Source organism: Ascaphus truei, chromosome 17, assembly GCF_040206685.1.
Source record: "Ascaphus truei isolate aAscTru1 chromosome 17, aAscTru1.hap1, whole genome shotgun sequence".
Lineage (NCBI taxonomy): Eukaryota > Metazoa > Chordata > Amphibia > Anura > Ascaphidae > Ascaphus > Ascaphus truei.
The window spans coordinates 33,017,531-33,031,600 of NC_134499.1; the positions used below are offsets into that span (position 1 = coordinate 33,017,531).

General features: G+C 43.9%; 1 protein-coding gene across 1 annotated transcript in view; it reads right to left on the reverse strand.

Annotated features, from left to right (window-relative positions):
* Positions 1-14,070, reverse strand: part of GRM7 (glutamate metabotropic receptor 7) — a 199,201-nt gene that overhangs the window by 142,583 nt on the left and 42,548 nt on the right. The window lies entirely within an intron of this gene.

The window sequence follows — 14,070 nt, forward strand, 5'->3', positions numbered from 1 at the left end:
ACAGGATGCAAAGGGCGAGTACAAAAGTATCCTATACTCTGCAATGCATTGTGGGGATTAGCACTTTACTAAATGAGACATTAACCCCTTTGTTGCCAGATGGGCTGCACTGGCAGCAAAGGGGTTAAACTGTCCCCCGCATCTGTACTTCCTCAGTATTGGGGTCCCAGGAGACCCCCTGCTCACCCTGCGAACAGACACCAAAGGGTTTGCTTTCCCTGGAAGAACACAGCTTGTAATGGACAAGTGAAAGGTGGATGCCCAGACACAGGCATGGAAGAGCCTCCGTTTCTTGTTTATACACCATTAGATGATCCCAAAAGCAGATAGCCAAGCCTCCATATGGATAGACTGCAGAGCGGGTGAGGACGGAGCACTGAGCTTCAGCCCTGCCCCTTCGCACTGCACAGCTGTGCCAAGCTCTGCTCTCTGTGTCACTCTCTGAGTGTCCCAGATTTATAAGATGCACATCTGTTCTGCTCATTGTGTCCCCGTGGGAAGCGGCTTCAAAATGACTTGTTGTGTTTAACTGATGAGTGAAATCTTAAGGATAAAGCCGGCAAGTCTCAGTCTGAAAAAACTCTGAATTTAATGGAGCTTCAACTGGTTTTGGAACCCGTAGCTCACCCAACACGCAGACTTGTTTTCATAATAACAGTGACACCTTTAAAGCGCTAGCTTTTCCGGGACTCTGCCATCCTATCGGGGTCCATCCCCGCCATCCTATCGGGGTCCATCACCGCCATCCTATCGGGGTCCATCACCGCCATCCTATCGGGGTCCATCACCGCCATCCTATCGGGGTCCATCACCGCCATCCTATCGTGGTCCATCACCGCCACCCTATCGGGGTCCATCACCGCCACCCTATCGAGGTCCATCACCGCCATCCTATCGGGGTCCATCACCGCCATCCTATCGGAGTCCATCATCGCCATCCACTGGACTTACTCCTGCCCCAACTGTCCCTGTACATCTTCTAACACCCCACTTAGATTGTAAGCTCTGCAGGGCAAGGAGTCTTTTCTATCGTCTGCTTTTAGTTTTACGTTTGCTCTTATATGATATTTTCCTTTATTGTATTGCATTTCTTTCTGTAAAGTGTGGTTACTTTGCTGGCTGTATAGAAGTTCAAATGGACAAACATTTTGTTGCAGAAGGAGAGCATTCTGGGGAAATTACTGGCGGGGAAGCACCGTCATCAGATATAAATGTGTATGGGGGAGATTGTGTATAACAGGTTCTAATTCATTTTAATTCAAGGATAATTCATGTATTTTCAGAACAAGTAAAAATATCACTCGTGAGCACATTCACATGTCTCAGACAGGTCTGCAACCCTGCATTCCCCATTTCTCTTAGAATACAGTGCTTCCACGGCAGCCAGGGATCCTGGGAAACGACATGCAAATGTGAACATCTTTTGCTTCTAATCCATTTTAACATGGACAACCCCTATAAACTTATGCCTGCTGCATAACACAGCTTTCCAGCACAGTCTTTGTTAAAGTGTGAGGTCAACAGGATGGTGACATGTGACGTCACGTTCGCGCCAGAATCCAAGTTTTAAAAATGCCGGTTTCCAACCACTTTACTACACCTTGACAAAGGGCAACCTGCCCGAAACGCGTTGGTGCGTATTTTACTATGCTGGGGTCTTGTATGATCCAATAAAGTTAATGTTTTTGAATAAGTGAGCCTCCTCTGGTTCTTTTCATTCAACTTTTTGCAGTGCTCTGCTATTTTCTATGTGTTCTCAGCCTGTGTTAAATAAGTGCAGAGCCAGTAACCCTACTCACAGACAGTTGTTTCAACCTTTTAGGTCTCAGTGTGAGGTTGGTAATACTGGCTATGTAACGTGAAGCTGGGATAGGTTTCAACCACACATAAGGGACAAAAACCCTCCACCGTACAGGGCACAGAAAATAAAAATATAGCACTTGTGAGCATATTCACAAATAATAAAACTAACCTCCTCCCCGGCACTTCACTGCAAACTGCTTTTTACCTCTTCGGCCCTTGAGACTGCAGTGGACGCTATAGCGAGGTTAATGGAAACACTTCCCAAACCCAGCTGTGTCCAGAGACCCTTAAACCCAGTGCCACATGTATAGGGGGAATGATGGTGTCACATACGCAGCTCTCAGCTGCAAGAGAGAGGTCAGCCAGTGTGGCGCAGCCGGAGACCGAAATGCAGCGGTAAATATTTTAATATTTGTTTTGAAAGAAATAAAAAAAAGTATCATGACTCTGCAGTTTTTCGGGACATTTAAATGACTCCCAAAGTCTAAAGCTGTAGGACCAGTCACCACCCCCCCACCTAATGCATCACACTCTTCTCTGCAAAGGGACGGGGGTGCCAGTTACCTGGTGACATTTAAATCATTGAGATGAGCACAGATCGGCGCTGAGGTTCTGTCGTTTAACAGACCCGAGTTCAGGAAATATGACTCCCTAGCCACCGCTGTAAAAAGGATAACTTCCTCTGAGGACAGCTGCAGGATCCGTCCAAAAGGCAAAAAGGCCATTTCTGGGAGGGCAGAGGGAACATTAGCAGTTAGAATGAAGTGTGAGAGCACCTGTTGGGATAATAATCGCCTCCCGCTGGGACCTTATTGGCTTTGCAGATTCAAAGTCAATTTCTTTTCCTGTTCTTGTAACCCTTTCACTGCTATAAACTAAAGAATCACTGGCAGTGCGGCTGGTAACACTCCCATGCTGACTCAACGCATCTCAACAAAAATTTGTGCTCCCTTTCTTTAATACAGGAAGTCCTTGTTAGCCAACGTTTCACTTTACAACGAATGGCATATCCAACGCTTTACAATGCAACCCTAAGGGCCGTTTTTCGGTGCCGGAATGCGTTATCCGACGTCCGAATGCGTTATCCAGCGCTCACCGCCACTGATTAACACGGGACTCACTTTACAGCGGTTTCACTGTCCAACACTAGTTCCACAACGGATTCTGTTGGAAACTGATGACTGCCCTTAGAGCAGGGGTGGGGAACGTCAGGCATTTGGTGGTCTGGCCCTGCTAAGGCAACTGCTATAACCGGGGTCAAGCTAATTTTTTAGAAAATGGCCGCCGCGCGCCCGATCGGGAGGAGGTGGTGTGAGGCGCCGGCAGCCCTACACGATCCCCAGCAGCCACCGTACTAGCCCTAGCAATCCCCCAGCAACCACCGTACTTCCCCCCGCAGCATTCCCCGCACTTCCCCCATGCTTCTCCAGCAGTTCCAACCGCACTTACCCCAGCATCCGCCCTACACGATCCCCCCAGCAGCAGCAGCTACCAGAGGTAGGGGGGGGGGGGTTCTGTGTGCCTACATGCCAGCCGTGTGCCTGCCTGTCTGCGTCTGTATGGCCCGCGAACGATGTTATAAATATCCAAATGGCCCTTGGCAGAAAAAAGGTTCCCCACCCCTGCCTTAGAGTAAAAAAAAAACACAGCCCAGCAGATTGATCAGAGAGCGTTTAATTCACATCGGACCTTAAACCGAAGAGAAAGGTGATGATAAAACCATACAAGTCCAAGTCGGACGTGGCAGAAATCTTCGTACAATTTGATGCAAAACAAATCTGACACTGTCACCATATTTGTCAGGCATTCTCTGTGTGGAAATAACCTCATTTGCAGGCAGTTTTACACGGATTAGTGTCTTTTTAATGCAATATTGATGCAGAAAATAACACCCTCCTCAAATTTGGGCTTTTGCGTCTCTCTTGTGAGATAAGCTTTGATTCATCTCTCTGCACCTAACACTTAGTTACTCTCCATCTTCTGCGTTACCTTCATGTTTTGGGGAATTTCAGAAGCCCCCGGAAAATGCTCAATAGTGTCTTCTCTAAATAAAGTTTCTAATTCATTTCTGAGTTGAACCGACATCCGTACAGTAGGTCAAGGCTGCGGCCAGGGTGACGCTGAGCGGACGCTCACGCTGGCCACGATGAAACACATTGCAGCAGTGAGGGTGAACCAGCTCTGTGATGTCATGGCCGCGCCCCAATACGACCCCCGCGCGCACACCTAGCCGGCCACAAATCTCCCGGCCAAGCAGGGAGCGTGATGTCACCGCGCACGAGCGCAAGCTTCCTGCCTTGTGCTCACCTCCAGTCCTCAAGCCCCCCCCCCCCCCAACAGACCAGGTTTTCAGGATATCCCAGCTCCAGCACAGGTGGCTCAGTCAAAGGCTGAGCCTCTGATTGAGCCACCTGTGCTGAAGAAGGGACTGGCAGAGCTACCTGTGCTGAAGCTGAGCTATCCGGAAAACCTGATGTGTTGGGGGTTCTTGAGAAATGGAGTTGAGCTCCCCTGGGTTAAGTTACAATTCTTCATTATATTTCTAGGATGTTATCATATTTGTTCTATTGGTCCTTCACATTGAGTGTCCGGACGGAGCTTTGCTGCCTGTTTTTTCGCCGGTTTATCTTCCTCAGGACCCAGAGTTGGGGTTCGCTGCATATTGTGCACACTAGAAAGAATAATGTGTTACTCAGCATTAATATACACTGTAGTACGATCATTGTCAAGGTACAGAGTTCGCCCTCAAACTGCTGCGACATTTCCCATTCTGCGACTGGAACTCAATTCTGCGTTCCCGCGTCCCAGTGACGTGGAGAAGATGCATTCATGTAAATGCAGCCGATGTCTTCTCCGGCGAAGCGAAGCGACTTCAAACCTTTGGTATTCGGGGGCGACGTGTGAGGGGCGAGTTCTCTCTCCAAGTACATCGTTTTTATCATGTGGCGTGAAGTGAAATAACCTGGTTAAACGATGGCAAGTAAAGAGGTGTCAACAAATTCATCCAGCGCAGATTAAAAACACTGTGCACGTCGCAGGTAACAGCTGCGGGGAGCCGCAGGGCTTGCGAGGGAGCTCTGGAGCATATTTAATGTACACAAAGCTCATGAAATGCAAACACTTCTAATACGGAAATGCCAGCACCAACCTGGTGCCAGCAGATACCTACAGAACCGACCGGCTGAGGCTGCCACCTGATTCCACATGGCCGAGGAGAAGCTCAGCCTCACCTGTGTACTCACAGACACTAGAGAGATAACTGAACGACGTCTCCCGTATGGAAATGGAGCCGGACCCAGTTAATCTGGAGGCGCCAAGTGACCTCGTCAGTGCATTTGCGAATCATGTTCTCAACCAGTGATTCCCAGCCAGGGTGTTCCAGCCCTAAACCAACTGTGTCACAAAAATGTATCCTGTGTCAGCCATTTTAAACACCCATATCTTTTGTTATTTCAATAGGTAGTCAATTATACCACCATCTGACCAGTGTTTACTCTTTCTACCAGTTTACACTACAATATATACATAGTACTGTAATAATAATAATAATAATAGCATGTTCTTGTATAGCGCTGCTTGTTTTACATAGCGCTTTACAGAGACATTTTGCAGGCACAGATCCCTGCCCCGTGGAGCTTACAATCTATGTTTTTGGTGCCTGAGGCGCAGGGAGATAAAGTGACTTGCCTAAGGTCACAAGGAGCCGATACCGGGAATTGAACCAGGTTCCCCTGCGTCAAACTCAGTGCCAGTCAGTGTCTTTACTCACTGAGACATATATATATATATATATATGAGTCCCTTACGCGTTTCGTCACAGACATGTGACTTCATTCCCCTGACTTCATCAGAGGAAAGTCACGTTGATGACGAAACGCGTCGGGACGTAGCGTACAGGGTGACGTCATCACGTTGTGGAAGTCTGAACTCCCCCTACATGCTAGCAGCATGCTGGGCTGTATTACACATAGAGCCTGCAGGAGTGAGAGAGCCGTCCACACAGCCATGATCTAACTCGGAGGGCGCACTTATCTAAGGCGGAAACTAACGGATTACACCAGCCAGTTTCCTGAAGTGCCCAGCTGTTGCGGTTTTGGATCGGGACTACCGCCGGGTGACGTACCTTCTGAGAGATTGTCTCTTTTATATCTCCAATCCCTACCTTCTTGTTGGACTCTCATACATACCCTGATGCCAGGATTTTTCAGCATTGTTACCCGTTATGGAGTAGTATAAGCCCCAGATAAGTACTAAGCTGTTGAGATAATACATCTCTAAATGCGCTAATTCTAGCTACACGTGTGAGTGTGTCATTTTAGATTCTTAATTTTTGATAATATATGTAAATACAGATTTATACTATGTGGCATGCGCTTCTTTTTTCCTTTTTCAATATATATATATTGGTCTATTGTGTATTTTAGCGCAATGTTTTGTTGTTGTCCTCTCTTTCTCCCAATATGGATCAATGTACCAGGCAGTAGCATCTCAGGAGTAGTAGCAAAAGCACAACTATCAAAGACCACTGCAAGCCTCTCCAAAAAGAAGTCCAACAAATATCTTTTAAGCTTGGAGAGAAGAAGTGGTGTTGATTTTCTACTTGGGGAAAAGACCATATCCAGCATCTCATACATCACACACAGTGGCAAAGGAAAGACTCAGAGTATTTAGATGCACTTCTACTGAAACTACTAATACAGAGTATCTAGATGTACTTCTACTGAAACTACCACTACTAGAGTACCTAGCTCCAAAGCGAGCAATTAGTTTTATCCACCTTCTTCTGTCTCTGATTAGAGAGCTGGCCTCTCCATGTTACCTGTAGACCACTCAGAGTTTGAGACAGAGAGATCAAAGAATGAGCAGCACACTGTCCTGAAAAGACGCCGTTGTTACTGAAACTGTAGTAAACCTGGAGATGGTTCCAAAAAAGTAGCCATGAGTTCTGACATGTCTGGCACTGTGAAGCAGCTGGGATCCAACCCTCCCTCTTCCCATTGTTCATGTTCTCCGCCAGTTGAAAAATCCCTACTGTCGAGGATGCTTCTGTAATACTCCTGTTCAACTTGAAGTTGAAGCTTCTGTTAAAAGTGTTGATGAAGATTTTGTTGAAGTAAAAATCCGACAGGGCCTGTAATGACTTATTTATTAGGTGTGCCAGCCAGATATTGACTTATACCATCCAATTTTTTGACTGGGTGCCTTTTTCAACCCAGCAAACTCGTTCTTTGCTGCTAAACAAGATTTTTTTGGTGCATTAAACAGGAAAGTGCTCAGGGCCACACAGTGTAGAACATATTTTATGTACTCAATCTCCAACATAACATACTATATTAAAAATGATCTTTGTAAAGAGAACCTGTTCTTCCTTTTTTTTTCTTTTGCTTACCGCTTTCCCCTGCTGTAAACTTTTGAAAATGGTCAATAAATAAACACTATTAAAAAAAGGAAATGGTGTTGGTAAAATAATCTCCTCCTTGAAACTAGTCTTTCTTTTATCTTGTCCTGTTCTTTGCCAGACAATGGAAATAGACACAAACAGCATTAATGTTTATTAGCATTATTGTTGCTAAATACAAGACACATACTTAAATACAAAGCAAAAACCAGCCCCAGATTATGTAACATTATGATTCTACTCACATTCACCCATGTCCTGTAAGCCAAAACATTTTGATGGCCTTTTGCAAAACCAAAACACAAAGGAATGTCAAACTAAAACCAAAACATGGGGTCAAGTGAACCTCTATGTTGCCTGTACTGTCCTAAACCTTCCCCAGCATGCTTGAGATACATTAATTGCCCAGGAGGGTATAGCTAGTGATGTCCTCTTTCCGTTCAACCAATTAGCAGGACCAATCTGGCCATAAAGCATCTCCAATAAGTGGCAGCTACAAAGCAGTAGCGTCCCCATGAGTCCGACACTGGGGGAGGTTGGGAAGTTACACACTGGCCGCCCCAGGCCACACTTCGCTATACGGCGGCCACACTCAGGATTGTTTATTTCACGTTCCTGGGTTGGAAAGTCTGGACTATTATTTACCTCCAGGTCCCGTTTCTAATGTTCCCTTAGTCAATAAGTGGTGAGACCGCGGAGAGTGGTGAAATAAACATGTCATCGGAGCGGAGGCACACGTTCTGGCAGGGTTTCCCAGAATGCTTTGCGGCGGCTACAAAACCTACAAATGCTCCGAAATCTTTTATTTGTTTAATTCTCTGATTATTTTGCACGAAGTTTAAAGGTGTTCTCATTCCATACAAATAAAGTCTGATTCCAGCCTATTATGCCAGGGAGACATCCTCCCACACAGCCATTAAACAAAATCAAAGTTGTCAAGCAGTTATATTGAGCACAACTAAACAGCCTGTTGAGAAAGGAATGAGTTCATGTTCAAACAGTGGAAAATAAACACAATGTCCTGCTTGCAATTGAAATATGTATGTGAAGCTGCTGAATAAAAGAAATAAATGCAGTGTGTGCTGTGGACTGTAATTATTTCAGCTGCGTGAGGCCATCAACTGTTTATTATATTGTGTCCACTGCCTGGCAGGTCCGCTTGTTCCATGAAGTGTGCTGGGCACCTCATTTCTACCATGGCCCCTTCAATTGAATAATGAACATTGTTGGGAGATGCAGCTCAAAGGCAATTAGATGCTTTCAGTCCAACTTTACAATGCTTAATGCTGCACATAGATCTTTAAATGACATCCTTCGAACGTGTTCAACTCTCACTTGTCCCGTAGTGAGTCCTCCCACATCCAGTCCCATGGCTCTATCATGACTGGTGTGGGCCCGACCAACCGCTGCTGTCAACGGAAGACACTGGCAACTTACTGGAGGGTTAAGGTCACAGCTTTTATTAATGATACAACATGGTTTTAATTCCAACTGGCCCGTAGCATGGCAAGAACTCACAGCCTTGCTATGGCTCGTGACCCCACCTGTTGCTGTCGGATAACCGACACCACAACCGTACGGCGTCTTCCACCAAGGAGGTCGCTCCAGAACATGAGCAGCCCAGGGCGGGCTGAACACCAATGATTAACTGGGCGATATGCCCAAACCTTATGCTTATGGGCCCAGTCTGTACCATAAACAATTGCCCCACTCAGCCGTGACAAACATATGGTAAATACTCTCTCCTTCTAATAGTTTTTCATCTGAGCATTTGTATATATTTTATTATTTTCTGTTTTTTTGTTTTATTAAAAATAAATTTACAAACATAACAAAACACAAAAATAACCATGGTAAACAAGGGGGGCTGGGAGATCTCGGGCCACGGGTTGAGGGGTCCTCCCTCTTCCTTCCTAGCCCTATATTTTATTTATTTATAAAATATTTTACCAGGAAGTAATACATTGAGCGTTACTCACGTTTTCAAGTATATCCAGAGCAATGATGACAAATACATGGTTACTAATACATGGGTGCATTAAATGAACAGGGTTTTACATTATATTTAAAGACATGTCATGAACAGTTACAGATAATATATGCTTGTGCTTATGTAACAGTTACAGACCAGATTAAAATGTGAGGCAGCTTTAGTTTAGAAAGAACTTAGACTGGTGGCATCTTTGAGAGTCTCTGGTAGATTGTTTCAGATGTGGAGTGCACAGTAAGAGAAGGAGGAGCGGCAAGATTCCTTGTTGAACCTTGGGACCGTGAACAGTCTTTTGGAGATCTTTTCAGATCTCGGGTGATAAGTGCTGTGTGTGGTAGGGGTGAGAAGCTTGTTCTGATACGGGGGTAGCTTGCCCAGAATGTATTTGAAGGCAAGACAGGAAAAATGAACGTTGCACCTAAACTCAAGTGGTGACCAATCTAGTTATTTGAGCATTTCGCTATGATGTGTGTTGTAGTTACATTTGAGTACAAAGCGGCATATTAAGTTGTAGAGTGTATCTAGTTTGCTACGGTGAGTTTGGGGTGCTGTACCACTTAACTTGTGCCCAGTAGGGGCTGACCCACTGGTTATGTTTCCCCAGCCTTATGTGCTGGGGGTTATTCTTTATTACTATTCTGAAAGGCTGCAACATGTTCATTGGCCTCCGACAAATCTCATCCCCTGTGTCTTTATAATGGTCCAACATGGCAGTTCTTCATATGTGAAATGTCCCCTTTACTCTCTCATAGAGCTACTATTCAATATTATACCGTAACTAGGGGAGGCCAACTACAATCCTCAAGGACCACCAACAGGTCAGGTTTTCAGGGTACCCCTGCTTCAGTACAGCTGGCTCAATCAGTGGCTCAGTCGAAGACTGCACCACCTGTGCCGAAGCAAGGATATCCAGAAAACCTCATCTGTTGATGGCCCTTGAGGACTGAAGTTGGCCAGCGCTGCTGCAGACCCTCTCACGGAGGAAGTTAATCGGTTGAAGGCTCTGGCATTTGTTTGGCAGTGAAAGGGTGAATGATGTGCCCGGCGGCCCGGCATGAAGTGGATCTGTACACACAGAGCCTCACTTCCCATCTCTCAGATAACTCAGAGCACGGTTCCGCTGACTTATTTCAGTTGGCTGTAAACTGCTTGAACCTGACAGCAGATTATTTGTCTCTGAGACTGCGGAGATGGAGCAGGTTTTTTTCTGTTCGGGACAGAAGTAATTGATGACGATATGTAAAATACTGCGTCTAAATAGCTGGTGATATTGAAGAAAAAAATAGACATAATGTTCTATCGCCAACCGTGAGGAGCACAACAAAAAGCCAGGAGGAATGCTGTGTTATTTCATTTTTACTCTGTAATATTCAGTAGATGCATTCATATCAGATCATGTATATGTCACAGTCACAATGTAATATACACTACAAGTATATACCCCAGATAACACAACACGTAGTGATCAGATCGTGTTTGTACTGTACACACACACAAGCAGTGTAAGAGTACTGAATACTATTGTACGTCTGTATTATTTGTACATACAGTATTATCAACACAAGAGGGTAGCTGATAACACAATTACCCTCCAAAAGGAAGCACATTTGGTGGTGCACTCTAAGGCGGTTAAAACTTAGCTTTTAATTATATAAAATAATATATTTCTACACTTGCTTATAATAATGTATGAAGTGTGCATGTTTGAAATAAACAAATAAAAAGGGAGTAAACCGTTGTCTGTGTCTCAATTATTGTGTTTTATAGATGGTAGAGAATTTGGTCTATAGAGACAATCAGGAAAACACACAATAAGACAATAGGTGCATGCGAGTAGGTGATAGCACACCTCTTCCACAGATTGTGGATAATTAGCACAAGACTGATATGTAATGTGGACTGCGTAGAGAACTATACACACTATCTAAATCTAAAAGTCATGAGGAGCATGACGCAGCTCTAACATCGCTGCATAATATTACTACTAATCTAATAAGTTGTACAGGTCTCCAAAATGGAGCAGTCAGTGCAATATTGAAGCATAAAAAAAAAAATGTAATATATGCGTAATCCACTATATCAGTGAGATATTGTATGTATATATGTAATATTGGTAAATTGAAGCAACTATCTATATATAAAAGCCATGAGAAGCATGACGCGGCCCCAACATCACTGCCTAATATTAATGCTAATCTGAATATGAATATATGATGAGCCACACTGAGTGCAGCTGGATGTCGCAAAGTATATAGACAAGATGGTACTGTATATACAGAGATATGCTGTGTTAGATAACTGGCTGTGTGCTATTGGGCACTGAAAAACGGGTATCTACTGTATGTATATGAAGACCATGTGCATAGATGAAACCAAGGCACAGCTAGTAACTCCTCGTCGTACAATGTGCTGACGTCATAGTAACCCGTGTGTGTCAATGTGTTTGCGGTCCATTGTACAGTATCTATATGTGTGATATATTGCTACTATTGTATCGTTAGGTGCTTGTGCTTGTATCACAGACTGATTGTGTTTTGACTTGCTTTCTGCCTGTTCTGGGTCACAGGCTTCTAATGTAAGTTATACTGAGCAACTATATTTGTCAGCGTGGGTGACAACTGGTCCTGTACATTCATATTGCTGTGTATATGCTGCTTGTATTTAAACACTATATTGAGGAGTTACTAGCTGTGTCTTGGTTTCATCTATGCACATGGTGAGGGTGGGGAGAACCTGCTGAGAAGGCGGCGAGAGCTTTTTTTCCAGCATTAGATTGATGCCAGGAGTCTCCGGAGCTGATACCCATTAATATCAGCACCAGAGGCCCCCGGCATGAATCCCATGCAATAAAAATGCATTTACAAGCAACTTCATTACCTTAGCGGCTAACGGCTCAGGCAATGAAGGGGTTAACTACCAGTGCCATGTTTATTGTGGTTATCGGGGGTAGGTGAAGGTGGTATTTGGCCCTTTGTGGGTGTTTAGGCCTTTTCGGGGGGGGGGGGTTGCCCCTTCATTACCTTAGTTAATTAAGGGGTTAACCCCTCCCGCTACCACCCGATAGGCCTAAACATCCATCCTTGGGGCTACTACCCCCTTCACCTAATCCCTCTACCCACAATAAAAAAAAATACACACAACAACGCTGCTATCCACCTCCTCTACCTCCAACCCCCCACCCCCACCCCAACACATACAGTACAGTAATGGGTAAAATAACTATTATCCACATATGGATAATAGCTTATTTGCCCATTCAAAATAAAATATTAGTCAGCCAGCATAAATAAAGTAAATACAACTTTCTACTTACCCCTGCCATCATGAAGGGCGTCCTCATCAGCATACTCCAGGTCCATGTCCTCCGTTGCCAGCAAGGGTACATCGCCTTAGCGATTAATAACCGCTATAGTAATTAAAGGGTTAACCCCGTCCCTCGCAACCCACCCGAGAGGCCTAACCACCCACCCCGGACCCACTATACCCACCCTGTACCCATTGATTGGCACAGTGGTACATTATACCCATATAATACGGGCATGATAAGCCACTATAGCACTCAATGGTCAACCTAATAAAAGTCATTAAGGCCAAAAATAAACAATAATGAAAGAAATACACAAGCGTCTAAACACCCAAACAATAAAATAATTAAAAAGCCTAATAGTACACATGAATAACATTTATATATCACCAAAATTGCAAAAGGATACAAATTATGTTATTCCAAAACATAAGAACAAAATGAAATAAACACCTATCCAACCAATTCAAGAAATAAAAGCACTAGCCAACAAATCAATGAAATAAATAAACCCCCTAGCCAACAAATCAATTAAATAAATAAAACCACTAGCCTACAAAACAATAAATTAATTTAAACTGCTAGCCAATCCACAAATGTACTAAAAACAAGCCATCCAAATTCAAAACAATTTTATCAAAACAATAAACAGAAATAGAAAAAATACCAATCAATACAAAACAAGCATTTGCCAAAAAAAAAAAGCACTGCCTGTCACTGTATGTATCTGTACCCACAGATTAATACATTGGCAGTCAATGGACAATGAAAAACATAAAAAAAAAAAAAAATACAACTCGCCCGTTTTGGGATTTTTACAATCACAGGTAATCGAGGCTTTCTGAATACCGTGATAGCAATGCTCAAAACAGCCTTATAGAATAGGCCCCATCTCCATCAAGTTCAACCTTTGCTACATTCTAATTGGTCGAGATACTCCTGCTTGCTACTGCCTATGTATTGGGGTGGGGGTCACATGCAACTTAGTATCTGACTCAATCAACTCTTCTCCTTTATAAACAAACCAATATCACACAGCCTTTATATACAGACAAGGTACAAGGCATATGACTGTTTAGCATAATCATGTAATCACCAAAACAGCCAGTTTGGGAGCCCAAGATCCTGAGGTCCTTGCAGACGCTATATTTACCCTGGAATGTAAGACGAGCAGCACTGATAATAGAGAGGTTTGAGGATGTGTGTCTAATATGGTTAGAACTATGACTAGTTTAATAGACTCTGGCTCTCCCATACATGGCACAGTAACCAAGCAATGGGAGATGATAAGTTATACACACGCATTATTTTTTATGGTACAGTAATAAGGGATGTATATTTCATTTACTAGCAATAAAGACCTGTGACAATCATCCTTTGCCCATAAACGGGATTTTATTGCACGAAGCTTCAAAGCCAGCAGCCACAGAATTATGTATTTCCTTATCTAACTTAAGCAGGAAACAAATTTAATAAACAGAAATCAGCTTTAAAGACAGGTCTTGCGGGCCAAATCCTTGGAAGATTTCATCTCGGGTTTGGACTGGTTTGTAACTGGCTGATCAACATGGGATT